We start from the raw sequence: 25879 nt of genomic DNA, 5'->3' as shown, positions 1-25879 counted from the left end.
GTGCGGCTGGCGCAGGAGGACTGCCGGGGCCTGTGTGGCCTTTGAACTGCTGGGCGAGGGCCGGTAGCGGAGGACCCTCACCAACTAGGCTGCAGCACACTGTGCAACTGGCAATCAAGCCCACTGGCCCTGGGAAGCACTGAGAGGCGGCAGTGAGAACCCCTGTGGCTGCAGGATGGATTGACCCCATGGAGAGCTGGGGAGTAGAGGGGCCCGACCCAGGTGGAACAGGGGTGCGGCCTGAATAGCGTAGGAGTGAGCTGGCCTGCTCCAGCAAGGGAAGAGGCTGGCAGGCTTGGCGGGCCCTAGGCGGTGACATCTGAGACCGGTACCCACCCCCTGCGTGGAGGGGGGCTACACTGCTCTCCCAAGACCTGCACGATCGACTGCTCCTGGTGGGTAAGGTGGACATATGCCCGGCGGATGTCGAGGGGTCACCTCTCTGAATTCCGGAGGACCGAAGAAAGGCCTGCAGACTGGGCGGGGCGCACTGAGCCCACGCGATGGGGCCGGTCTCGGTGGTTGTGGTGGCCCTTGAACCTGCGTGAGCGCGGGGTGGCCTACATGATTGAGTGCTGCAAAGAGCCCTGGGAGTGAGCGACACTGCGCAGGAAGGAGAGGCCTGGCGCAGCCGGAGACTGGGGGGGGCTAGGCGGTGAGAAGATTGAGGCGGGCTGCAGAGGGCGTAGGAGACAGACCCAGCCCTCGGCCCTCACACCAATTGGCAGGAAGCCTAGTGGGCAAAGAACCAGACGAAACAGGCTACCATGAAGCCAAAGGGCCCTGCGACCACCCAAACTTACAAGCTGGACAAATAAGCAGTCAAAATGGTGGGCCCGCAAGTGGTTGGGACGTCTGGAGACCAAGTGGCGCAAAACAAGCCCTCATTGACCTCAATTCTGGCGGCCATCCAAACCTTGAGGACCACCCTCAAGACCAAAATTGATAAAATGTCCATTGAAATGAAATTAATACGGGCCGACCTCACCAAAACCTCACACAAGACCCGAACCAATGAGTCCAACATCTGGGAACTTCAGGCCTCCTCTAAAAAGCTGGAAAAGAGGGTCAATGAACTGGTGCACCAACACCGCCAAGTAGCCCTGCGGCTCGAGGACCAGGAGGCTAGGGCCGGCAGGAACAACATTGGAGTGGTGGGTGTTCCGGAGGGGTCCGAAGGGCCCAGCATGGACCTCTTTCTCGAGGACTTGATCTTAACCCACTTGAAACCGAATGTGGTGATGGGCACTGCACTACACTTTCCGCAGAGATAATGCACATGCCTGGCAGGACACTTTCTTTATGGGGACGGGCCTCCAAAGGCCGGAGGTTGCTCCTATGCACTTCCCCAACTTATAGTTCCGGGGAGGAAGGGGACTCTCTTCCTCTTTCCCTTTTTTTTCTTGGGGCAAAAGGCGCTCTGCTGGTTGGAAATGTGGGTCGTTCTAAACCTACCTGGCAGGGTGGCAGGGTGGGGGGAAGGCAGGGGGCTCAACAGTTCCGTTGTTGTTCACTTGTGTTTGGTAATTTGTGGGGGGAGAGGGGCGGGGAGGTGGGTAGGTTGGGCAGAAAATGTAATTGTGATATGGTACGGTGTTGCAGGTGTCATGGAGCGTGCAAAGAAATTTCTTCCGAAGATGGCTACAAGGTGGGATAAGAGTTTAAAGGTTCTCAGCTGGAACGTCAAAGGGTTGGGGGACAAGCTTAAAAGGGGTATAGTCCTACAATTTGTTAAACGCCACCTCCCAGATGTCGTCCTGATTCACAGCGGAGCCGCGTTCAGGGGCAGAAGGACGTTACCAGTGCAGTAACCCGGGCCAGTGAACCCAAACTCTCCCCCAACGTTCGGAGGCTCATGAGGCATTGTACTATTGAACACCAAGTTTATTGCATATTAGCAAAGAACTAGATGAACTGTGTAGTCATATTACAGCACTTTACTTTTGTGTAAAAATAATTTTTTATTTAGAAAAACGTGAGTAAGGTGGGGTGTGGTGCACCCTGTCCTGAAGAAGGGGTCTTACCCCAAAACATGTCGACGCACCCGAGAGGCGATGTGCTTAATATCACATAACCACTTCAACCTGCACCCTTTTTAACAGTACCAGCCCGGAGGCTCATTAAAGTAGTTCTGATTCACCCCACGAGCCAGGTACCTTTTTAATAAATCACTCACTCACTCTAATTACCTCACCACATACTCACACCGAACCCTCACACACACCACACATAGTCTACACGAGATAGTGCTCCCGCGTAGCCGTAGGTCGTAGCACGCCGCATCCCGTAGAGGGGTGCGAAGACCCCAATGATGAAGCATGACACCAAGGGTCCTTTTGGTGTGTGAGGGGTATTTTACAAACACTTTGTGTTCCCCACATTCTGTGCTCCCCACCATTGTAGGGAACACAACGCCCAGTTAGGTGGATTCGTGTTGTTTAGTCCTATTACAGGAAACACACCTTACTGGTAATAACTGTCACACTCTCAATAGGTGGGGATACAATATGGTGGCACATGCCGGTTTTACTTCAGGATCCCAAGGGGTGGGCATTCTGATGCGCCGGAACTTCCCACTCGCCATTGAACACACAGAGACAGACCCTCTAGGACGCTTTGCAGTACTATCCGGGAAATGGGAGGGACGAATGCTAAACTTAGTGACAGTGTATTTCCCACCCGGTCTTCAATCTCAATCATACCTCGATCTGGGCAAACGTCTCCTTTCCATCCCCGAGGGACAGCTACTGCTGGGGGGAGACTTTAATGCTGTAGTATCGGGGAAACTAGATAGAGACCCACCTCGAGACATCAGCACAGGGCAAATGTTGCTGTCCAACCTTCTGGAAGCATTTGGTTTGGCAGATCTGTGGCGAGTGCACCACCCAAACTTACAACAGTACACCTTCTTTTCGGGCTCACACAGCACCTTCTCCAGATTAGATTACATCCTCATGCCTCTACAGCACGACACTAACATCCAAGAGATTGAACACTTGCCCCGGTGTATATCGGACCACTCCCACATATGGGCTCATCTCACTATCAGGGAACAAAAGGTCGGCAGTGTGGTGCCCATAAATCCTTGGTTCCTCCACAACCCAGAGACCAAAAAGAAGATGACTCGTTCGATTGACCAATATTTCCAAGATAATGAAGGGACGGTGGATTCCCCTACAACCCTGTGGGAGGCCTTTATCGCTGTACTGAGGGGAGAAGCCCTCTCCGCAATCGCGGGGAAGCGCAGGTAAAAAGAAAAGTAAATGCTCATTCTTGAGCGTGACCTCCTCGCACTGGAGGAGATTGCCCAGGTAGCGGATGAACTGGCAGCTCTGCACCAGATGCAGCTCAAGGTGGCTGAGTACAGGGCACTCGCCACAGATGCCGCTAGGAGCCTAGAGAGATGGCTGTCTGTATGATCAGGGTGATAAAGCAGGTAAATTAATAGCCTGGCTGGACAAAAAACAGAAAGCGCAGAGGGTGGTGGCGGAGCTCAGGGACGAGTCGGGTGCCCTCCTGTCGGAGCCTCACTAGATAGTGCGAGAATTCGCATCACACTTCAGGAAGGTTTATCAGAGAGGGTTGGAACTCCCAGAGGAGGTCTCCTCCGCTCTCCTTGCCATCATTGAGATGCCTATCCTCTCCGATGCAGATCGGGAGGCCTTGGAGGGTGCGCTCTCTGCGGAAGAGCTGACCAAGACGATCACTGACCTCAGGTCTGGAAAGACCCTGGGGCCTAACGTTCGTCTGATTGAGCTGTATAAGCTCAAATCCGACAGTCTGGGTCCTCACCTCAAGCGTATGTTTAAGGACAGCAAAGCACTATGGAAACTGCCGAGAGACAAGCGTATAGCCACAATAGTGGCTATCCTGAAGGAGGGGAAACCCAAAGAGCTGTGTGCCTCTTACAGGCCGATCTTACTGCTCAACGCCAAACCCAAGATCCTCGCAAAATTGCTCGCAAATAGGGTCCAACCGGTTCTTACTAAATTGATTCACCTGGACCAGTCAGGCTTTATGCCACACTGCAATACCGCTCTTAACCTACGACGTCTCCATGAGGTACTGGGACGCTCAAACATGATCCAGGAAGATGCAGTGGTGGTCTCACTAGAGGCCACAATGGGATTTGGCACACTTGAATGGCCATACCTGAGGGTGGTCGTTAAAAAGCTGGGATTTGGCCCAAATTTCATCGGATGGGTGGGACTCCTCTATGCTGAGCCATTAGCCCAGGTGGTAACCAACAATAAGATCTCAGATGTATTCAGGTTAGAGAGAGGGATACAACATGGTTTCCCCCTCTCTCCTCTGCTATTTGCCCTCTCCCTGGAGCCGCTCGTGGCTTCAACAGGATCGCTCAATACAAGGGTTTAAGTGGGCTGAGGGGTGGGAGGACCGGATTTCGCTATACGTGGACAACATCCTCCTTTCCCTTGCCTCCCCGTACAAATCCCTCAGGGTGGTCTTAGACATCTTTACTAGTTTCGGGAGAAAATCTGGCTACAGTATTAACTGGGGGAAATCTTTGCTCTACGTTTTACACGGCACTCCCCCTACGGTACCGCGAGATTGTCCGATCAAAACAGTCACAGAGGGTTTTAAATATCTAGGGGTCTTTATCACCACCGACTTGACGGCTCAATATGAGAGAAATCTCCTACCCCCTCTACAGAGGTTCAAAAGGGACACTGCCACCTGGAAGAAGCTCCCGCTGTCCCTACTGGGCCGGGCAGCTCTTTTTAAAATGATGACCTTGCCATGTTTCTTATACGCCCTCTAGAACTACCCGGACCTAGTCTTGAACAAGTACTTCAAGGAAATCGAGACCACCCAGAAGGATCTATTGTGGGCGGGAACACCACATATCTCACTCCATAAGCTTACACTGGGGTGGTATGAGGGGGGGAATAGCACTTCCTAATATCAGAAAATATTATTGGGCGGCCCACCTCTCGGCTATAAACCAGAGCACTTACTGCGGTGGGGACGACCCTAACTACGGGAAGGATAGATGGCTTCTCCGGGGTGGGAATTTCGAGACAGTTCTTTACTCCGCACCCAATAAATGCCCCATCACTGGGCCCACAAAACACTGGCCACTCCGCTCTGGGTTTCGGAGAAGCTAGGCACACTGGGTCGCACCAAAGGGTTCAGAAACTGGGACCTGATAGGGATCTCCTGCATCAAGGATTTATGGGGACCAAAAGGGATGGTATAATTTGCCTCACTGCAGCAGACAAGATGAGTTTTTCTGATATGCGCAAGTATGACACTCGCTCCTTGCAAACATTCCACCCGGAACGTCACTTCTCGAATCCTCTCCCCTGGAGGACAGACTGCTGAAAGGTCTCTTACAGGACAAGCCCATCTCCCTCACATACAAAAAACTCATACACCACACACCTGACCCCCTACTCGAACTCAGGCGGAAATGGGAAAACGATGGTCTAGAGATCGACAACGAGGAATGGAGGGAAGCGCTCTCCTCCCCTGGTATTAATGGGCAGAAGCACGGAAGGGCTCTACAGAAGGCAGTGAGGAGAGATGGGTTTATTCGCCCACATCATATGGGAGTGTCTTCTGATACAAGCCTACTAGAAGCAAGTCCATCAATGTATGAGGGCTGTCTGGGGGTGGACTCTCATAAACATCTGGGAGCCCACAGACCTGACAGCGAAAGGCAGAACCGGGGTGAATCTTGGCCTGATGATAGCTAAGCGCAACATAGCTCGAATGTGGGGGGCGGCAACACCTCCAAAGCTTGGTGCATGGAAAAAGGACATAGACTGGTGTATGTTGCAGGAAAAGACAGTCTATGTAGCTCTGGGCTGCCCCCGGAAATGGATAGTGATCTGGTCAAAGTGAAACAAATTCCGTGGGAATCTATGCGAACCCCCCTGATCCCTTCCCTTGATGAAACACTTACCCCCTAACATGGTGTACAATGTTTCCATCTTGTGCTCCTATGACTTTATAATGGTATTTTGTATGTGCTCCTGCCGATGCCACTGTAATAATACTGTTTTTATATACGGACCGACCACAGAGATTACCCACACTAATAAAAAGAGTTATTATAAAAAAATAAGAATATTGATGGACAGAATATCGAACCTGAGGTAAGTAATATCGAATTTTTATATCGATGTAAATAATATCAAAGTTAGTAATATCAATATCAAATATATTGATGTTGCTAATTTCGATGTTACTAATATCGGTATTTATATTATTGTTATGTATTTTATTATGTATTTAATATGCATGTGTTATATGTTTTTTGTTAAGTGTTCTACTGGTTTTAAATTACATGTATACTATTTTTACATGTTAAATAATGTTTTTTTAAGTCAATTTTGTGTTTTAGTACCGGAGCGGCTTCTGGGTTTATAGAGGAATAGGGTGGGAAGTAATTTAATTATACTAAATTAATGATTAATTTTTAGGAATTATAAATTCATTTTTATTAATTTTTTTATTTAAATTCTGTAGCGGTTGTGGGTTTATGGGGGAATTGGGTGGGAAGTAATTTAATTGTAATTAAGTAATGATTTATTTTTATTTATTGGTATTGCTAATTGTATTATTGTTAATTAATTATTAATTGGTAATACATTTTTCTAATTGGTAATTATTTTTTATTAATTGGTAATTAATTTGAATTAATTGGTAATGAACTTTTATTAATTGATAATTATGTTAAGTGAATGTTTTTATTATTGGCGTGTATTATTTGTTTATAGGGGAATAGTGTTGGAAGTAATTGAAATCTAATTAAGTAATAAAATGTATTGTTGGGTATTGATAATTAATTTATTGGACATTAATCATTAATTGGTAAATATTTTACATTATAATTTTTTGGTTATGAAAAGTAATTTATTGTTGATTAATCATTAATTGGTAATTCAATATTATTGAATATTATTTATTGATGTGTTTAATTAGTATATTAAAAGCCATTAATAATTGGTAATTAATGTTTAATAACTATTATTTTGGGTATATTTGTTTTAATTGTTCAATATTTTATAAATTACTTTTTAATAATGAATATGTTTTTGTTATGAAAAATAGTTTATTTGATATGTATTGGTAATTAATATTGAATAATTAATATTTATTGGTATTTATTATTAATTTATTGTTAATTAATTATTCATTGGTAATTTTGTTGTTAATAATTATTAATGGGTATTTGTAAATAATTTAGAGTGATTTAAAAATTAAATCATTAACTATTTTAAATAAAAAAAATATTTATAAGTATGCTATATTTAACTTCTACGCTATCCAACACTTTCCCAACTGTTGCACTCTCTGGAGTGGGAATAGTAATTTTTACCCCTACGCTATCCAACACTTTCCCTACTGTTGCACTAACTGGAGTGGGAATAGTAATTTGTACCCCTAGGCTATCCAACACTTTCCCTACTGTTGCACTCTCTGCAGTGGGAATAGTAGGTTTTACCCCTACACTATTCAACACTTTCTCTACTGTTGCACTCACTGGAGTGGGATAAGTAATTTTTACCCCTGCACTATCCAACACTTTCCCTACTGTCGCACTCTCTGGAGTTGGAATAGTAATTTTTACTCTCCCACTATCCAACGCTTTCCCTACTGTTGCACTCTCTGGAGTTGGAATAGTAATTTTTACCCTCCAGCTATCCAACGCTTTCCCTACTGTTGTACTCTCCGGAGTGGGACTAGTAATTTTTACCCCCACGCTATCCAACACTTTCCCTACTGTTGCACTCTCTGGAGTGGAAATAGTAATTTTTACCCCTACACTATCCAACACTTTCCCTACTGTTGCACTCTCTGGAGTTGGAATAGTAATTTTTATCCTCCCGCTATCCAACGTTTTCCCTACTGTAGCACTCTCTCGACCTGGAATAGTAATTTTTACCCCTATGCTATCCAACACTTTCCCGACTGTTGCACTCTTTGGAGTGGGAATACTAATTTTAAGCCCTACAATTTCATAACTGTTATTTTTTTTTTGTTGGAATAGTACTTTTATTCCCTCCTCTATTTAATATTTTTGTATTATTTTAGCTAATGTAGTATATAATTAATTTTAAAAATATTCAAAGTAAATTTACATTTTTAAATGTATTACACATAATTAGTTAATTTTTATTTCTGTTATTGTTTTATGTTATGTGTATAGATGTACTTGTAATTTATAATATAAGTTATTTATAAGTTAATAAAATATTTATTAAAACTGATTATTAAGTAAGTATATATATTATATATTATCCATGAAAGTTAGCAACTCCTTCTGGATCTCCGCGACCCGTGAAAGGTGGCGTGCACGCCGGCGGAGGAAAGCCGACAAAATTCTGCTCTCTTAAGTCAAAGTCTCTCACACACGCTCTCAGGACAAAAACGAGGTAATCACCAAATCCACATCAGTGCTGTTTATTCCACAACGCGTTTCGCCGAGAAACGGCTTGATCACGTGGAAGAACGCTTGAAAGACATTGGTTTAAATCTTCGTGGGTACATGGACATAAGCAGAGAACTCACACAATGCTATAAGTTATATGCACATGATTGCAATGTATATATACATCAAACTGTAAATGCGAAAATACATGAAGTCCCATTATCTCATAGACATTCCTAATGTCACAGTAAATAAAGTCTCTGTTAAACACAACAAATTATAATAATAAATTGCATAAATCAAATTCAAGCATTACGATGAATGCAATGAAAAGAAAGAATAGTATGGGATTCTTTGTTTGAATGGAAGGAAAAGGGTATCCTTACATGGGAGGAATTTGAATATCTCAAATGTGACTATCCAGTTCTCCCGGTGCTCTACCTATTGCCAAAGATACACAAGAATGCCACTAGACCTCCAGGGAAACCTATAGTGTCCTCACGGGGCAGTGTATCAGAAAAAGTTTCCAAATATATTGATCATTTCCTGAGGGAGTTTGTTATGAAATTGGAAAGTTACGTGAAAGACACTAAAGACTTTTTGAAAAAGATCGAGAACTTACAGTGGGAGGCGGGTTGTGTTTTGATAAACCTGGATGGTCAGAGCCTTTACACCATAATTGACCATGACCAAGGTTTGGAGGCGTGTGTGGAGTTCCTTAAGGAGAGGCCCATAAAGTATGGGGAACATACACGCATGCTTTTAGACATGGTTAAATACTGCTTAAAAAATAACATCTTTTTATTCAATGGTGAGTTATGCAGACAAGTCAGCGGCTCAGCTATGGGCTCATGCTTTTCACCTAGTTTTGCCAATTTGTTCCTTGGTAAATGGGAAAAAGACATTCGTTCTGATCCCACTTTCCAACAGGATTTTGAAAGGGTATCAATGTGGCTGAGGTACATTGATGACCTCTTCATTGTTTGGAGTGGCACCATGGAGGAGGCGGACATGTTCATTGACAGACTTAACCAGAATGCCTTGAACATTGTTCTCAGTGGCACCAAGAGCAGTACAGACATAGACTATCTTGATGTCAAAATTGAGATTACTAACAACAAGGTGCATACCAAACTTTTCCGCAAAGCCACTGCTGGTAACAGCATATTGCACGCCCTCAGCAGTCATCCAGATAACCTTAAATGGAGTATTCCGTTTGGGGAACTGCTGCGGGCCAAACGCAATTGCAACAATGACAAAGCCTATATGGAAGAAAGTGAAACCATATTGAGCAGATTTAAAACAAGAGGATACCCCAATTGGGTGCTCAAGAAAGCCAGGGAGAGAGCGAATACCATCAAAAGGTCTGACACCATCTGTGATAAACCCAACGTAGTTGAGGAAGAGGAGAATGTCACTAGACTCATTCTCACATACAGTACGGATTCCCAAGCCATTAAAAGAATAATAACAAAAAATTGTACTAAAAACAGATAATGTCATTGGCAAGGAATTACCCAAAAGACCCAGCATTACATACAGACGTGGGAAAAACATCAGGGACATGTTAGTTCGCAGTGATATCACAGCATATCCTTCTGCGAGCGAACAGGGCCTAGAGGGTTTCTTTCCGTGTGGGCATTGCAAGGCCTGTGCCAATAGCAAATCATGTAAAGAAGTCACATACAATGGAGTAAACAAGAAAATCATGTCTTTTCTTACATGCAGTTCCACGTTTGTCGTTTATGCAATTGTTTGCACATGCAACAAATGGTACATAGGCAGCACAACATGTATGGCTAAAAAACGGATTCTGGAACACACCAGAGCCATTACCAACTTCGACCCCCAAATATCCAGTTGCACGACATTTTAGAGAACAACATTTCTCTAATGTTAAGTACCTGAGCTTTATCATTTTGGAACAGATACCCAAGAACCCGAGAGGGGGCAACAGGGTTCTTAAACTGCGCCAGAGGGAGTCTAGATTAATCATAGATTTCCAGAGTAAGGTCCCTGGAGGCCTTAATACAGATGAGGAATTAGCCGTACATTTAAAGAATGAATTAATATATGTATGATGTACATGTGTTTTTCATTATTCTTCCATACCTTATAGATGTTTGAGTCCTATGTCTAACAAATGTAGGGATGGAGAGATTGTGCCATCGTTGACATGTTTTTAACCTTTTATGTATTTGTTTATGTTTCAGGAGCAAGAGAGGGGGCCCACTTTACCAGCACTTCACTTCACGGGATCTCTCCTCTTCTCTATCTCCTTATCACATGGGCACTCGCATGCTTGAAAGACTGGCAGCTGAAAAGCTTAAAGGACGGTAATCTAATTAAATCATGAATTTGAGCACTTGCGATTACCACACTCCGTTTGTTCTGTGTCTCTGTTATCATGGACTATCTTTGAGCTCCTGGGCACTTGCAATTAATTTATTGCCAGTCACTTTGTGGGGTTTTTACTTTGACCCGCAAGCTTTATTGACACCCCGTGACAACATGCCATCTTACACGCATTTTGCGTGAGTTAGGGTGGAGTTACGGCATACTCCGTGGTTATGTGTTCTGATTGGTGGGCATGTTGGATTACAATCTGTTCAAAGTAGGTTACACTAGCACGGTCATTACCGAGTCTGTGCGCACGTGCGGGTGGTTCCGTTCCTATTCTGTGCATACTGTTCTTTCTTTTCATTGCATTCATCGTAATGCTTGAATTTGATTTATGCAATTTATTATTATAATTTGTTGTGTTTAACAGAGACTTTATTTACTGTGACATTAGGAATGTCTATGAGATAATGGGACTTCATGTATTTTCTCATTTACAGTTTTATGTATATATACATTGCAATCATGTGCATATAACTTATAGCATTGTGTGAGTCCTCTGTTTATGTCATGTACCTACGAAGATTTAAACCAATGTCTTTCAAGCGTTCTTCCACGTGATCAAGCTGTTTTTTGGCGAAACGCGTTGTGGAATAAACAGCACTGTTGTGGATTTGGTGATTACCTCGTTTTTGTCCTGAGAGCGTGTTTGAGAGACTTTGACTTAAGAGAGCATATTATATATTATATGTATGTGTTTAATAATGTTTTATTATTATAAATGTATTACTTATTAATTTTAAACATTATTAAATATTTTTAACTATGTTTATTTTATTTATAAGTATTATTTAGTTTATTTTACATCTTTTTTTAACAAAAAAACTGTATTTTTAATAACTATATTTTTAACATCAATATTTTATTTTTAATATTTTTGTACTTACAATGTTGTAGATAGGATGTCGAGATTTTTGACATCGATATTGTTGCTCCCATATTTTTGTAGGTTGATTTTTTGACCTTCTATATTTTGTCAGTGATTCACCCGTCATATGTAAACGAAATATGGAGCTACCTTTCCAGCTTGAAGGACTCAAGCCTGTTGACAAGCACTTCTTCAATGGCCCGACTGTATGGTTGGCCACTATTGTTGGGGTACTCTTTGGGCCTTGTATACGCTTCTCCATGGTAAAAGGTGCTACCTTAAAGACCGTGACTCCCTTCAGATGCCACTCCAACTCACTCACCCAGTGCATATCTGGCCAGTCTGAGGAAAGAGTTGATTCTACCATTGGAAGTGGAGTGTATTTAGCTAAACCATTTTTTTACTCCCATTCTTGCCTGCGGGGAGCAGGGCTGTTGTCTTTAGCATTTACAGCAGCATTCAGTGGTGCTGGAACAATTATCAGAGTGGGGTTGCTGTCAGCAATGTTAAATAATTGAAGTCACAGGGATTGTGAAAAATGTAAGCTTCACACAAAGAACAAGTATAGCAAAAAATCCACACCAATTCAGCAGGTTAGGGTAGTAGAGGTCCAGTGGTGCATTTTGGAGCACACTGTTGCAAACATATTACTAAAGCATGATTGGTAGTGCAGTGTCATTTATAGGCAATACATTTTCCATTGAAGCCGCCAAACTGATAATGTGGGGAAACCAGGTTTCAGCAAATAGTTATCCGTGGCACATCACCAAGTCGTGTCACATTCATTTAGATCGTTAAAATCTTTGATTCCATTAAATTTCAGAATAAAAAATGTGCCTCATTTGTTCTGTCCTTGCAGCTGAAATATTTTGAAATGTGTACAGTTTAGGATGTACTCAAATGTGGTGTGTTCGAAAAAATTACATCCTATAGTCATTAATTACCGACTTAACCCCTTCACTGCGGCGGTAATTCCGCCGCAGTGCTAGGGGGTAGGGGGGGTCGCACGGCTCACCTGCGCTTGTGACGGAACCGCTCCGTCACGCGCCTCGGGTGAGCTGTGCTAGTGACGGAACGGTTCCGTCACGAACGCGCCCGCTCAATAGAACGCGCCGCGCAGGCGCGTCGAGCATGCTGTGACGGAACCGTTCCGTCACTAGCACAGCTCACCCGAGGCGCGTGACGGAGCGGTTCCGTCATAAGCGCCGAAGGGGTTAATGTACCCCAGCAAGATTGCCACATTGTTGTCTTTACAAAATCTTCTCACTGAGCAGTCAAACAACAGTAAACACTAATATCCCTTTTAACCCCTTGTGTGCTGATGACGGAACCGCTCAGTCATCAGCTGCGGTGGCGCTGAGCTGATGACGGAGCAGTTCCGTCATGGCCCGCCCGCCGCTCATGCGCAGCGCGAATTCCGCGCCTGCGCTGAGCGTTCTATTGAGCGGGCGGGGCCATGACGGAACCGCTCCGTCATACGCACAGCGCAACCGACGCTGGTGACGGAGCGGTTCCGTCACCAGCATGCGCCCGCCGCTATTCCGCCCGGTCCCCTTAGCACTGCGGCGGAATAGCCGCCGCAGTGAAGGGGTTAAAAGAGTAAGTGGCAATTTGTCAGAAGACATGGGCTGACATTTGACCCCCATTCTTGAAACGATTGTAAATGTGACAAGATGAAAATGAAATTTAGAGACATTTTTATTGGTCATTCACTCTCTGAACTCCAGCATGGATACTTTAGGGGTGCCTCAGCATCCCCGCACCCCTCCTTCCAGGGTCCCTGGCACCATTAGTGATGAAGCATCACAAATAGCATACCTTGTCTGACTGCATTGTTGCCTGGCTCTCCTCCCAATAGAGTTTTTTTTAATATTGTAGCCTGGCAGGATAGTCAACCTTGGTGGATTCATGTACATAACAGTAGTTTTTACTGTGTCTCTGTTAACGCACTGCCATAACGTCTGTCTCAACCTTGAGTCTGCCTTGAGGCAGTGTTTGTGAAACGACATCCTTTATCACTGCCGTAAAGATGTTCTATGGATCATAAGAAAGCAATGCCACTGAATATTAAAGTTAATATTCCCGCTTTCATTGGCACTAACTTAGACACAATAATAAATCCTGAGTTATAGGATCCAAGCACAATGAAAGAGCTTCTGGAGGCACCTCATAAACCCTCAGGCTATCTGAATGCAATAGAATCACTTCCATGAAAGCCCTCATCATCTTTATGGATTTGAGCCCTTTGGCCATCCTTCCATGCACAATGATTAGTGTGACGTTATCATTTAGATATCCATTTATGACCATGGAGGTGCTTTATCACCTCCCATAAATTAAAACCTGCAATGGCATTAAAAAAATGCCATGTGCCCTGGCTGAGCCTGGATTTTGAACCATGCCCTTTTGCCCAGACAGATTCGCTCACTTTGATGGAATAGACTGGTCAGCTTGGCCCCACATTTGTTTATCAGATTTTCTATCCATGTGTGGGATATTAACTAGGGGTGCTGGCCCAAGTGGTTGTCTGAACTCCCACTTTCTTCATCCATTCTGGAATTTAAATTGCCAGACAAAACTATTAGGAAGATTAGATGATGGATATCTAGATGGCTCAATATTGCGGACGACTCTACCTCGGATGTCGAGCTTGTTAGTGATAAACTGATTCATCAATATACATTCCTTCAAGATGGGGCTACCCCCTTTCAAAAGAACAAAGAGATCAGAGGCGAGTGCCTCTCTTGAGGCACAGGGCACCGCAGAATATATAACAAAAATGATCAAGCTCACCTTTGGGCCACCTTTGACTTTCAACAAACCCTCATATCTAGGCCACAACGTGTAGATAACGCATCTCATATTTAATTGAAACAAAAGATCTGATTCATGTTGCACAACTGATCAAAATCCCATTAAGACCATTTTGTAAGCCAGTAAGGTTCTAGGAGAGCATCTGAGGGTCATCTCTGCCCCCGACAGTATCCTAAACAGAGCCGTAGAATTCCAGAATTGTGGCGGGAGAGTATTGTTGATTCAGGCCAAACTGCTTGGGACCAGTACTGTGTTGGTGATCAGAGGCAGGGCTACACACACAGCAGCTTCTGTGGTTAACATGGACACTGAAACCCATGCCACTGCTATTTATTGCAAAAGTAATCTCAGGGTGGGTTATGTCTGAACCTTGGAGCATCTCTCTCAGCATCATGGGAACCACAATCATCCCCAACATGGGTTGCCAACGAATTCCTTATGGAACTAACAATACAAAATGGAATACCGATAGGCTTTTTGCCACAGTGCATGACTACAGAACAAAAGCATGGTATTTCTGAGATGGTGGGGAATGGGGCCTCATGGAACATCTAAACACTGAACCATATGTCCCAAGATTGTCAGTGGGTGTTGATGGTTGAGGTCCAGGAGACACAATTGTTTCAGGGGTTTGATAAGCCTTGGTACCATAGTGCATTAGTGGTTAAGAGGAAGACAGCTGGCCCTCAGAGTCATATTCACCAAAATAATCCTCCACTATCAAATCTCAGTGAATGAATGGTTTACCATCAAACTTCTTGAAAAATAGACACATTTCACATGACTACCTAATCATGACATTCCATGGATATCATCCCCCTCCGTAAAACCACAGTCCAGCGTGGGGGCTCTAAATTTGCTCAGCGGAAAACAATCATGCAAAAGATCCGTATCCCCTCTATAATGTTATTTTCATTCTTTGTTGCATGTTGCTCATCTGGGCCCTCCTTGGTCTGTGATGTTCCTCTATGCTGTCAGAACCTGGTACAGCCAATGGCCACTTGGGTTGTGTGGCAACAGTGTCTCCAGTCTGGTGACCCAGCAGCATCATGGCCTGGGTGTTCTGGGTGGATGCATGAGGAGTGTTGTGATATTTTTACAGGAATTTACAGGTGGCCTCCTCGGTATTGTTATGTTCCAATTCAGCTATGTGTAAAATACTGTTTATAGTCCCCATTTACTTGCGGCCACCGTGGTATTCTCTTGTGGTGAGTGATGAGGAGAAAAGAGAGGTGAGAGGCAAACTTACTCCTCTGGGATGGTGGGCCATGGTATGTACAGATTTCCTTCGGTACGTGATCCCCTTGGTGCTGAATAGGGACATTGTTCATGTAGGTTGTCTATCCCCTAATTTATGTTTGCGAGAGGAGAACACAGTCTGTTTAGGCACCCCTTCCTCAAGCTGCTGAACTATACTACAGAATAGAACTGCAGCAACAGACCTGGCACTGAGATCTTTCAACCAAGAATCCACCTCTAAGTATTTCACGAGAATAGACAAGCTACGTGAATCATTTCCAAATATAGTAGCAAGCGAACTTCAGTTCTGAAAAAGACCCTGGAACAACTACCAAAGGGTCGAAATGAGCTGACAAATGTACAGAGGAAGCACCCACGATAAACCCCACATTCCGTGCGATCAATGTGGCACTACAGGAAAACCTACCGAACTTTAAGATACTGTACTGACTTTACTAGTGTCTGCTCTCTGTACTACCTGTAAAAAAACACAATGACATTTTTAATGCACGGCTGACCAAAATATTAAAGTTCAATTTTTGGCCTTATCTGGTATTTGAAAATAACGGGTCCTTTGTTGAAATGAAAATTAAATGTGCTATTCCTTAATCTAGACCCTCATTTTTACACTGTTTCTATGCGTGTTCATAAATGGTTTTGGTGAAGGAGAGTCTTTGCCCCATCAGGTGTTGCCTTACTAACTGTGATATATAAGCAGGATCGTGATTGTGATTTTTTTGCTTTGTATAACAATGGAATCATTTTCTTTTACTACAAGAGTTTGCGTTTAGGTGTTGTAACGAAAGGAGTAGTGTATAGAAAATTAATATAATTATTATTGTCCTGAATAACTATTACAGAGCAGGACTAAGCTTTGTAACCTGGTCCATAAAATGTATCTAGTTTTATCTATGGTCAGTGGGGTATACTTGTTATTAATGGTTTCTATTTTTGAGCACATAACACACGGGGATCTAGATGAAGTCTCAAGGGAGACCAGGAGTGATACTCAGTCGTGTTGCTTAGCACAGAAGACAGCTTAATAACAGGCAATCTACTTACTGATCAATGTCTACAGCGATGGCAGCGGGAGGCAGGTAGGCGGCAGGTGGGTGGTCAGGCAGTGAGCGCGGCGAAAATGGAACAGTGAGCCCTCCCTTGTCCTGCTTCATCTCCCGAGTGCTGGCCGCCATGTGCCGGAGCTGAGCCAAAGCCACTTCTTGAGCCGCGTTGAGCGTGTCCAGGTTGGCCCTTTGCACAGTCAGCTAGCGGACATTAGAAAGGGGTGTATGCCTGCAGGCTCCTCTCGCGACAAGGAGGTAGCCAGCGTTAGGCCGGTGCGGCCTGTGCCCTCTTCAGGAATCTGCCCCACTCGCGTGCACCTGGTCCCGTATTACATATAGGGCACACATTTCATGTTTGAGTGAGGCACGGCGCACCTTAAAGCTGATGTGACAGGTGCAAACATGGAAAGTGTGCCATATCAGGAAGAATGTGCTGCCCTCGGGGCAGTCGCGAACTCGTGCTGCCCATTCAAGAGAAATACGGAGCAGCTGTTTTAAAGCTGCTCCATGTTTCTCTGTGCAGGCGGCAACCCACCTGCACCTTTAAAAGGAATTAGAGATCTCCTTGCAGGCGGGTGCAGTGAGTGTCTGCACCCGCCTGCAAGGGGATGTCTGGGAGGGCTGCATTTAGAAGGCGCACTGGAAGTGCGTCACATTTTTTGCGCCTTTTAAAGACATGTTTTCCCCATTGCACAGGGCACAAGTCGTAAAAAAAGAAGTGGGGGGACGCTGTCACAGGAAGTGACATCACAACAGGAAGTGACGTTCCGAAAGGTGCCGAGCTCCTCGTCCCAGAGAGGCCAAAGAGTGAAGTCCAGCTGTTTGGCAGGGGGGATGGCGTCCCCCGGTAAAATAAGTGGGGGGACGCTGTCCACCCACGTGGTACCCCGACTCGAGCCCTGCCTGTGCACACTTAAGGTGCAAAGGCAAAGAGATTTGCTCATGCAAATGAGGGAATGCTGTCTAATGACAGCGCTGGCGCAATATGCGTACCAGAACTATATGTATTACAGTAAGGGTCACCCAAGCATGTGCAGCACTTTATGTAATATTAGAATGCCACTGTGGCACGCAAAGCAGGTACATATGCCCGTTACACCCCGGGTAGGGTGACCAACCGTACATACATTTCACGGACCGTCCTTTAATTGGAAGTCACGTCCGTTGTCTGTGATGATCTCTCTTACGGACGCCATTTGTCCGTAATTTGGGGGTTACAGTGACCTGTACTGCCCACCTTTGAAATGCCTCAGATTTCTGAGAACTCACACTCCTCTGTGCTCAAGTGCAGCCCCTCCCTAGCCTCTCATAGACTGTGATAGACCCATTGTCCTTCTGTCTACCAGCTGATTGTGGCATACAGAATGACAATGGGCCAGTCTGGGCAATTAAGCATGTGGTGGTCCTGAAGGCAAGGATTTTTTTTTTAACAAATTAGCTGGAAATAACATTGTCCAGTTACTTTTAAAAGCAAGCATATGCAATCGGTCACGCATTTGTACAAGTTAGAGCTTTTGTTTACCTAATACCCTATATATATTCAATTTTGAATGGCACTTATGTCGGTTGTCTATTTACTTATATATTATTGCGCAATCTCCTCTGCTGTTTCTATAAAACGTATCTTTCGTCCCAATTTTTTGTCTTGAATTTTGCCCTTTTGTCCTGAATTTTTACACTCACCGTCCTGAATTTGCACCCATGCCAGATGGTCACCCTAACCCCGGGAGCACTTGTGTAATACGGTCCCAGCTTGCTGTTCACCCACTCATCACCCACTCATCGGATGCTACACTTCCTAAGGACCTATTCATTGCCATTTGCCTGTCATCACTGCTGCCATACTGCATCACTGCCTGATTGTCCATCGCCTGCTGCACTGTTGCACTGTTGCTCGGTCCTCTGTTGCCTTGGCTACCTTTTGGCTGTTCTGCTTGTACTGTCCGCGCTACCTATTAACTACAAGGCGCTTAAATGTTCCGTCTAGCCTTGTTTGGCGCCTGATGTCTGTCGTATCCCAGGAACAGGCAGGACACAATGATGGTACCAGGTACTCTTTATTATGTTATCATTGCAGATAGTGTCCCATAACCTCTCACCTCGAGGTCCTCTTCTGAATGCCCTGTCCCTTCCTGTGCCCTTCCCTGGACCGGAAATGGTGTCCGGTGTCTTGGCCTCTGCCCTTCTGCCCAGGGTCCTAGTGTCCCTGTCCTGGGCATGACATCTCCCCCTTTGTTGCAAACCAATATTTCGTCTGAGGCGGCCTGTGGTTAGAGAGAGAGAAAAAATAGAGAGAGAGAGAGAGAGAGAGAGAGATAGAGAGAGAGAGAGAGAGAGAGAGAGAGAGAGAGAGAGAGAGAGAAAGAGAGAGAGAGAGATGTGGATGATGAGAAAAAGTCTCCACAGGCTTCCGTCTCCTTACATCTCTTCAATCAGTCTTTTGGTCTTCTTACATTCTCTTCTTGGTCGTTGTTCTCTGATGTCCACTTGGGCTGCTTCCTCTTCGGTGTCTTCTTTCAGCCCACGCGTCTGCAGCTCGTCTTCTTTTGTTTTCAGTTCCCTGAAGTGCGAGCTGTTTCGGGTGATGTGATATTGTCCTGCTGACGCAGTTATCATTGGCCCCTTCACCTCTGTCACCGTCAATGGGTCCCGTGAGAATGCACTGTCGGATTTCCGTGATTGCCTTTGCCGGACTACCACGGTGTCCCCTTCTTTCAGTTTGGCGTCTGTCGCATGTCTCCTCCGATCAGCATATTCCTTCATTTTTGTTTTCGCTTCTTAATCTCTTACAGCTATTTCTTTGTGTTCCACCCTTTCCAGTTTTCACTTGTGGCAACCTTGTTCTGCTTGATCGCCCCCAACACCAGTTCAGCAGGGCACCTTCCTGTGGAACTGTGAGGGGTGTTCCGATAGTCTCTCAGCACTTGGCACAGTGCTTGTCCAATGGATATTTGCGTTAGCTTTGCCCTCTGTATGGCCTTTTTGATCGTTCCCATGAAACGTTCGGCCATTCCGTTGGCTTGTGGCCACAGAGGCGTTATTCTTGGATGGTGGATCCCAAGGTATTCAAAGAATCTTTTGAATTCTTCCCCAGAAAATGGTGGACCATTGTCTGTCTTCAGTGTCTGTGGTGAGCCCCAGCCTGCGAATATGTCATCCAGGACTGGCAGAGTTGCGGTTGCTGATGTCGATGCTACTTGTCTCACTATTGGGAACCTGGAGAACTCATCTATTATTACCAGCAGGTAATTTCCTGTCTCCAGAGGCCCATAGAAATCAGCTGCCAGTTCTGTCCACACTGCCTTTAGAAGTGTGGACATTTGCAGTGGCTCTGGCTTTGATGGGGACCCTGTTATTTGGCAGATGTGGCAGTGCATCACAGTCTCTTCTACCATGTTGTCTAGTCCCGGGAGCCATACTTTTTCTCGCAGCATTTTTTGTTGTTGCTACAATCCCTCGATGTGACTCATGTGCTGGTTCTACCGTCCTTCTCCTCAGCGTTCGGGCATTACTATCCGGGTGCCTCTCATCACTATTCCGTTCTCACTTTCTGATAGTTCTTCACTGATCATTTTGAACACCAACAGCCCTTCTTTTATTACCCCCTCTTCCCAGCTGCTGTTGTTGTTTACGTGCCTCCACCTTTGTTACTTTGTCACTTTCATTATTGTTTGCATGGTGAGGTCTTGCTTTGTCTCCTGTTCTAGCTCTTCCATTGTTATGGTTGCCGATGTGTTGTGTTTGAGTGCAAAGTTTAGATATTCCTCTGCCATAGTTGTCACTTGGGATGCGTGTGGCAGGGGGTGCCTTGATACATAGTCAGCCGGATTGTGATCCTTCCCTGGTTTGTGTATTATCTTGAAGTTGTAGTCCATTAGTCTTATCCCCCGCCTCTCTATCCTGGGTGGTATTTTTGCGTTTGGATTCCCGTATATTGTTATCAGTGCTTGGTGATCTGTTATTATTGTGAATGGTTTCCCGTAGATGAACATGTGATAGTGTTCACATGCCCACACTACCGCCAGACTCTCTTTTTCCGACTGGGAGTATCCTTTTTCCACGTCCGATAGACTTTTGCTTCCGTATGCTACTACGTGTCTTGGGGAGTCTTTTCCTTGTTGGTGTTGTGCCAGTATTGCTCCTAGTCCTACTGGGCTGGCATCTACAGTCAGCTCAGTGCATAGCCTCGGGTCAAAATAGGCTAGGTGGTCTACTGCCGTCACAGCATGTCTGATCTCTTTAAAGGCTTTACTGCAATCTTCAGTCCATGTGAAGTTTTGTCCCTGTTTCGTCAATTCCCTCAGTGGTGCGCTTACAGTGGCAAAGTCTTTAATGTATCTTGCGCAGTAGCTGGCAAAGCCGAGGAATGACCTGACTTCTGCCACGTTTCTTGGTTCATTCGCTTTTTCCAGTTTCCTTACTTTGTTGCGATCTGGCCGCATTCCTTTCTTGAAGAAGATGTGGCCAAAGAACACTAATTCGTCCCGTTCCAGCTCACATTTGTCTTCATTTAGTGTCAGACCCGCCTGCTCTAGGTGAGAGTATACATCTCTCAATGCTTTGTCATGTTCCTCGTCTGATTTTCCAAAGACTAAGATCTCATCGCTGTAGTTTAAACTATTTTTCACTGGTCTTATTATCTGTCGTATGGTTTCCTGAAATATCTCCGCAGCGGGCGATATTCCAAAGCTCAAATGTTTATACCTGAAGAGACCTAGGTGTGTGGAAAACGTTGTGATGTACCGTGACTGAGGATCTAGTTCTAGCTGGTGGTATCCCTTGCATAAGTCTAGTTTGGAGAAACGCCTTGTGCCTGTTAGGCAGCTGATCATATCATCAAGGTGTGGTCCAGGATGCCTCTCACGTTCAATTGCCTTGTTTGGTATCCTCATGTCGACACATATTCTTATTTTTGACGTGTCCTTCCATGGTACGGCCACGATTGGTGACACCCACGGCGTTGGTCCTTCTGCTGGTTCTATGATGTCTTGCTTGAGGAGTGCTTCAAGTTCTTCTCCTACTTGTGGCTGCAGGTGTATTGGCACTCTCCGGTGATGTTGCGCTATTGGCCTGACTGTTTCGTCAATGTGCAGTGTCATTTGCCGCCCTTTCAGTTTTCCTAGTCCCTGCAGTAGCTTGGGGTATTCCTTCAGGATGCTTCTTTTCTCTGACATGTTGTAAGCCATGGCCATGAGACCCATCATCTGAGCCGTGATGTTGCTCAATAGGCATGGTGCTGGGATGTCACCTTTCAGCACATGAATTTCCTCTTTTGTCTTTTGGTCTTTGTATGTCAGTTCTTCTGTAAATTTCTCCATGTTTGTCACTGGTTTCCGGGATCCTCAGGTGAAGACTTCCACTCGGGACGGCCTCATCTTCATCTTTTCGTATTCCGACACACACATAATATTGCATGTCGCACCGCTGTCCAGGACAAACTTTGTTTTGTGTGGCCCTACACCTATGGTCACAGACTCTGTCTTTTTTATTTTACTCTTATCTACCAGGCATATTCTTTCTTCTTTTTCACCCTCATCAGTTGATTCTGTAGTGACATCTGACATAAGATAGAGTCGTTCGGTATTTTCCTCTTCCTCCTCTTCACCTGACTCTAGTGATGAGCTCCTAGTTCCTGTTTCAACATGTCTGACGTGCCTGCTTGTCGACACCTGTGGTCTTCCTGTTCTTCCTCTGTCGTTCCTGAGCTGCATTCCTCGACACACACTGGCATAGCGATTTCTCCCATTGCATTTCCTGCATGTCTGGCCAAATGCTGGGCATGGGCCTCGATGTGGAAATTCAAGTCCACACCTGTAGAATGTTCCTTCAGGTTGCTTCTTTGCTGTCTGTTCATTCTCTCATTTTTCCAGCCGCCTGCGTGATTGTTATTTGTCATGCGGTGTGCTTGTTCCACTCTTTTTTCTTTTCCTCGCTCCATTTCCTTTGCGTGTGCTATCGCTCTTGCTTCTGCTCTTGCCAGTGAGAAGATATTTTCTAATGTTGTTGGTTCCTTTAAAATCCTTGCACGGAACGCCGTGTCACGGCAGCCCTCAATGATACGCAGTCTGATTGCTTGCTCATTGTCGAATTTGTCGAACTCACAGTGTGTTATAAGCTTTCTCAGTCTTGTTGCAAAGTCAACTAGCGTTTCATCCGGTTCTTGAAACGCGATTGCGAAGGTGTAACGCTCGAAGTCAACATTTCTCTGTGGGTCAAACTTGTCTGTTAGGCACTTTTTTAGTTTGTCGTAGGTGGCAGTTTCCTCCTTTGGCAGTGTCACTAATAGGTCTTCAACATCATCACCTACGAAGTTTAGGAATAAACCTAGTCATTTTGCATCGGTCACATCAGTCGCTTCCATGTATCTCTCGAAACGTCTGATCCATTTTTCCCATCAAATTCCTACTTGTGGCTCAGATAAATTGAATGGGAGTGGTCTTCTATATTGTGCACTTTGCCTTTCCGGTTTAGGATCTGCCATCCTTTCTTTGCTTGTGCTTTTCTGTCTTCTTTTCTGCTTTTGCTGGCACTCTTTTGCTATTTCTTTTCTTTTGCCTTTGCTTGTGCTTTGTTTTCTTTCTGGCACTCTTTTGTTTCTTTGGTGTCTTCTGGCACTCTTTTATTACTTTGGTACCTCTTTTATCTGTTAATTTGCTTTTGCCAGTGCTTTTTCTTTTCTTTTTGCCGGTGCTGGTACTCTTCTGCCCTTTTCCCGGTTGCTTCCGGACCTTAAAATGGCCGCCACGCTGTTCTTTCTTCTGATTCGTCGAGTCGCCTGACTCCAAAATGGCCGCCGAAGTCTCGCGAGATTTCGCGACCAATCTGGTCGTTGCCTGACTTAACAAAATGGCCACTCAACTTTTCTTCTTTCTGATTGGTCCTCGCGCCTGGCTCTAAGATGGCCGCCTCTCCTCTCGCGAGATGTTGCGCTCAAGTTTATTCTATTTGCGCGATTACTCGCATCATTCGGTTCTTACCGTCCCCGATGTCGGATGCTTCTTTCTCTTCCCGCAATCGTCGGGGTGGGCTCCCGCACCGTTTTTCACTTGTGCAGCACGAGACAGGGTGGGCTCCTGTTCTCGTTGATGTCTACGCTTGGTCGTAATGTCGACGCTCGGCAGCTCTTCATTTTTCGTCACTCCTGGGCACTAGATGCACCGCCTCGTCACCAGTTGTCGTATCCCAGGAACACGCAGGACACAATGATGGTACCAGGTACTCTTATTATGTTATCGTTGCAGATACAGTGTCCCATGACCTCTCGCCTCGAGGTCCTCTTCTGAATGCCCTGTCCCTTCCTGTGCCCTCCCCTGGACCGGAAACAGTGTCCGATGTCCCTTGGCCTCTGCCCTTCTGCCCAGGGTCCTAGTGTCCCTGTCCTTGGCATGACAATGTCAAGACCAGGCAAATTACAAGAGCTGCTTGAAAGACTTTCAAATTTGGAAAAGAGTTTTACTTTTTCTCCTGCGTAGGGTACTCTAGCGTGTTTGTGCCCCTTCCCTGAACTCTTTTTATTCTTGTGTACTACACAAAGGGGGGTGAGGCGGTGCTTGTGGTAGGACACAAAAGAGTGCTGGAGTTTTTTGTGGCTGTAGCAGGTCAGTCCCGTAGCCTTGCCTGGGTGTCGGCGTTGGCTCCCGAAGGCTCCCGCTCGGCTGGAGAGTGGTGGTGACTCTGTGCTGGCAGGGCCTATGCCACAGATATCCCAAGTGGTGCAGAACTGGCTGGTGTTAGGTCGGTGCGGATTTATAATTGTGGACCTTTAAGCCTGACTGTGCAGTGTTTGCAGTATATGCTGCCGTGTTCCTGGGTAACACCTTACCGAGTAAGAAGTGGAGCCGAGGGAAGAGAGGAGAGAGCAGTGGTTATAAGTATTGCCACCGTTGTAACTCGGACCCATCTTGAGGTTCCCTCGGAGGCCTGCTCAGGGCAGTCTCTGGTGCGGCTGTGGCATTTGGTGAGCTTTCTGCCTCCTACCCCACTCATCACTGATTTTATTACTGTTTTAGCCTCTTTTTCGCCTCCTGCTTGTGGCAACTGTCACTGGAATCTAAAAACATTATTGTGCATACCTTGGCAAGGAATTTTTCGACCTTTGATCTTTGACCAACTTAACTACGATGCGTTCAGGGAGAATTTGGGGGTCAGGCGATTACAACAAGAAGGGGGAGGAAGAAACCCTGACAGGAACCCTGGTAAAAAAAATACATGTTCAGCTCCACCGATGAACTGGTAGGTGAGGCTTTGATTACATCAGCATTTTTATCTGCCTTTCCCTCTGCCTACATCTCTGTCTTGCGCTGCCCCCCCCCCCCCACGCACCTAATCAGTCTAAGATCATGGAAAGTCAAGCAACTCAAGCTGTAATAAGATGGTTTTGACTCCTTCCCATCGACTTTAGGTGATGAAAGCTTTGAGCAGGGCACTATCCCATTTGATTTGCACTGCACAACCCTAGCCATCTCTGCCCAGGTTCATGCATCAGCCACTCACCATTTGGGTGGCAGTATATACATTTTTAGGCCGTTTTTGACCATTCTTTTTCTCCTCCGCTGGAAGCAGAGATTGAGAATGTGAGAGAGAGACTTCAACAGGAGCAATTCATCAAGCCTTATGGCCTGCTCTGTTAACAACAATACCAACTTCTCCAAGGTAGACCAGGAGACTAGCTCAGAGCCCATTTGATCAGCTACCAGATTGTGATAATACTACAGGAAAAGTTGCCTGTCATTTGGTCCCCTCCACTCCATTAAGCCCATTTAAGTTAAATCTGCTGACTAATGCAATTTCAACTACTAGTCCAGCCAAGGGTCTGACTAGTCGCATTTCTGCAGACGAAAACCCTAATACTTATGAAATTTGCTCTTTAGGTCTTTTTGATCTTATGTCTTTATGGGAAGAATGCAACTCACTAAATAAATCTTCCACCAGCCAGCCTAGGGAAAAGCCTATGCAAAATGTGAGTGTCAATATTTGGAGTGCCTTACTTCCCATTTTGAGGCCGTCTCTGAATCTTTGACGTACCACTCGGATAAACTTGATATGCAGGTGGACATTTTATTTCTCTGGCTGCCTACAACGTGGGAATAGATG

Source organism: Lissotriton vulgaris, chromosome 7 (assembly GCF_964263255.1).
Source record: "Lissotriton vulgaris chromosome 7, aLisVul1.2, whole genome shotgun sequence".
Taxonomy (NCBI): Eukaryota; Metazoa; Chordata; class Amphibia; order Caudata; family Salamandridae; genus Lissotriton; species Lissotriton vulgaris.
Note: the sequence above shows the minus strand (reverse complement) of the source record.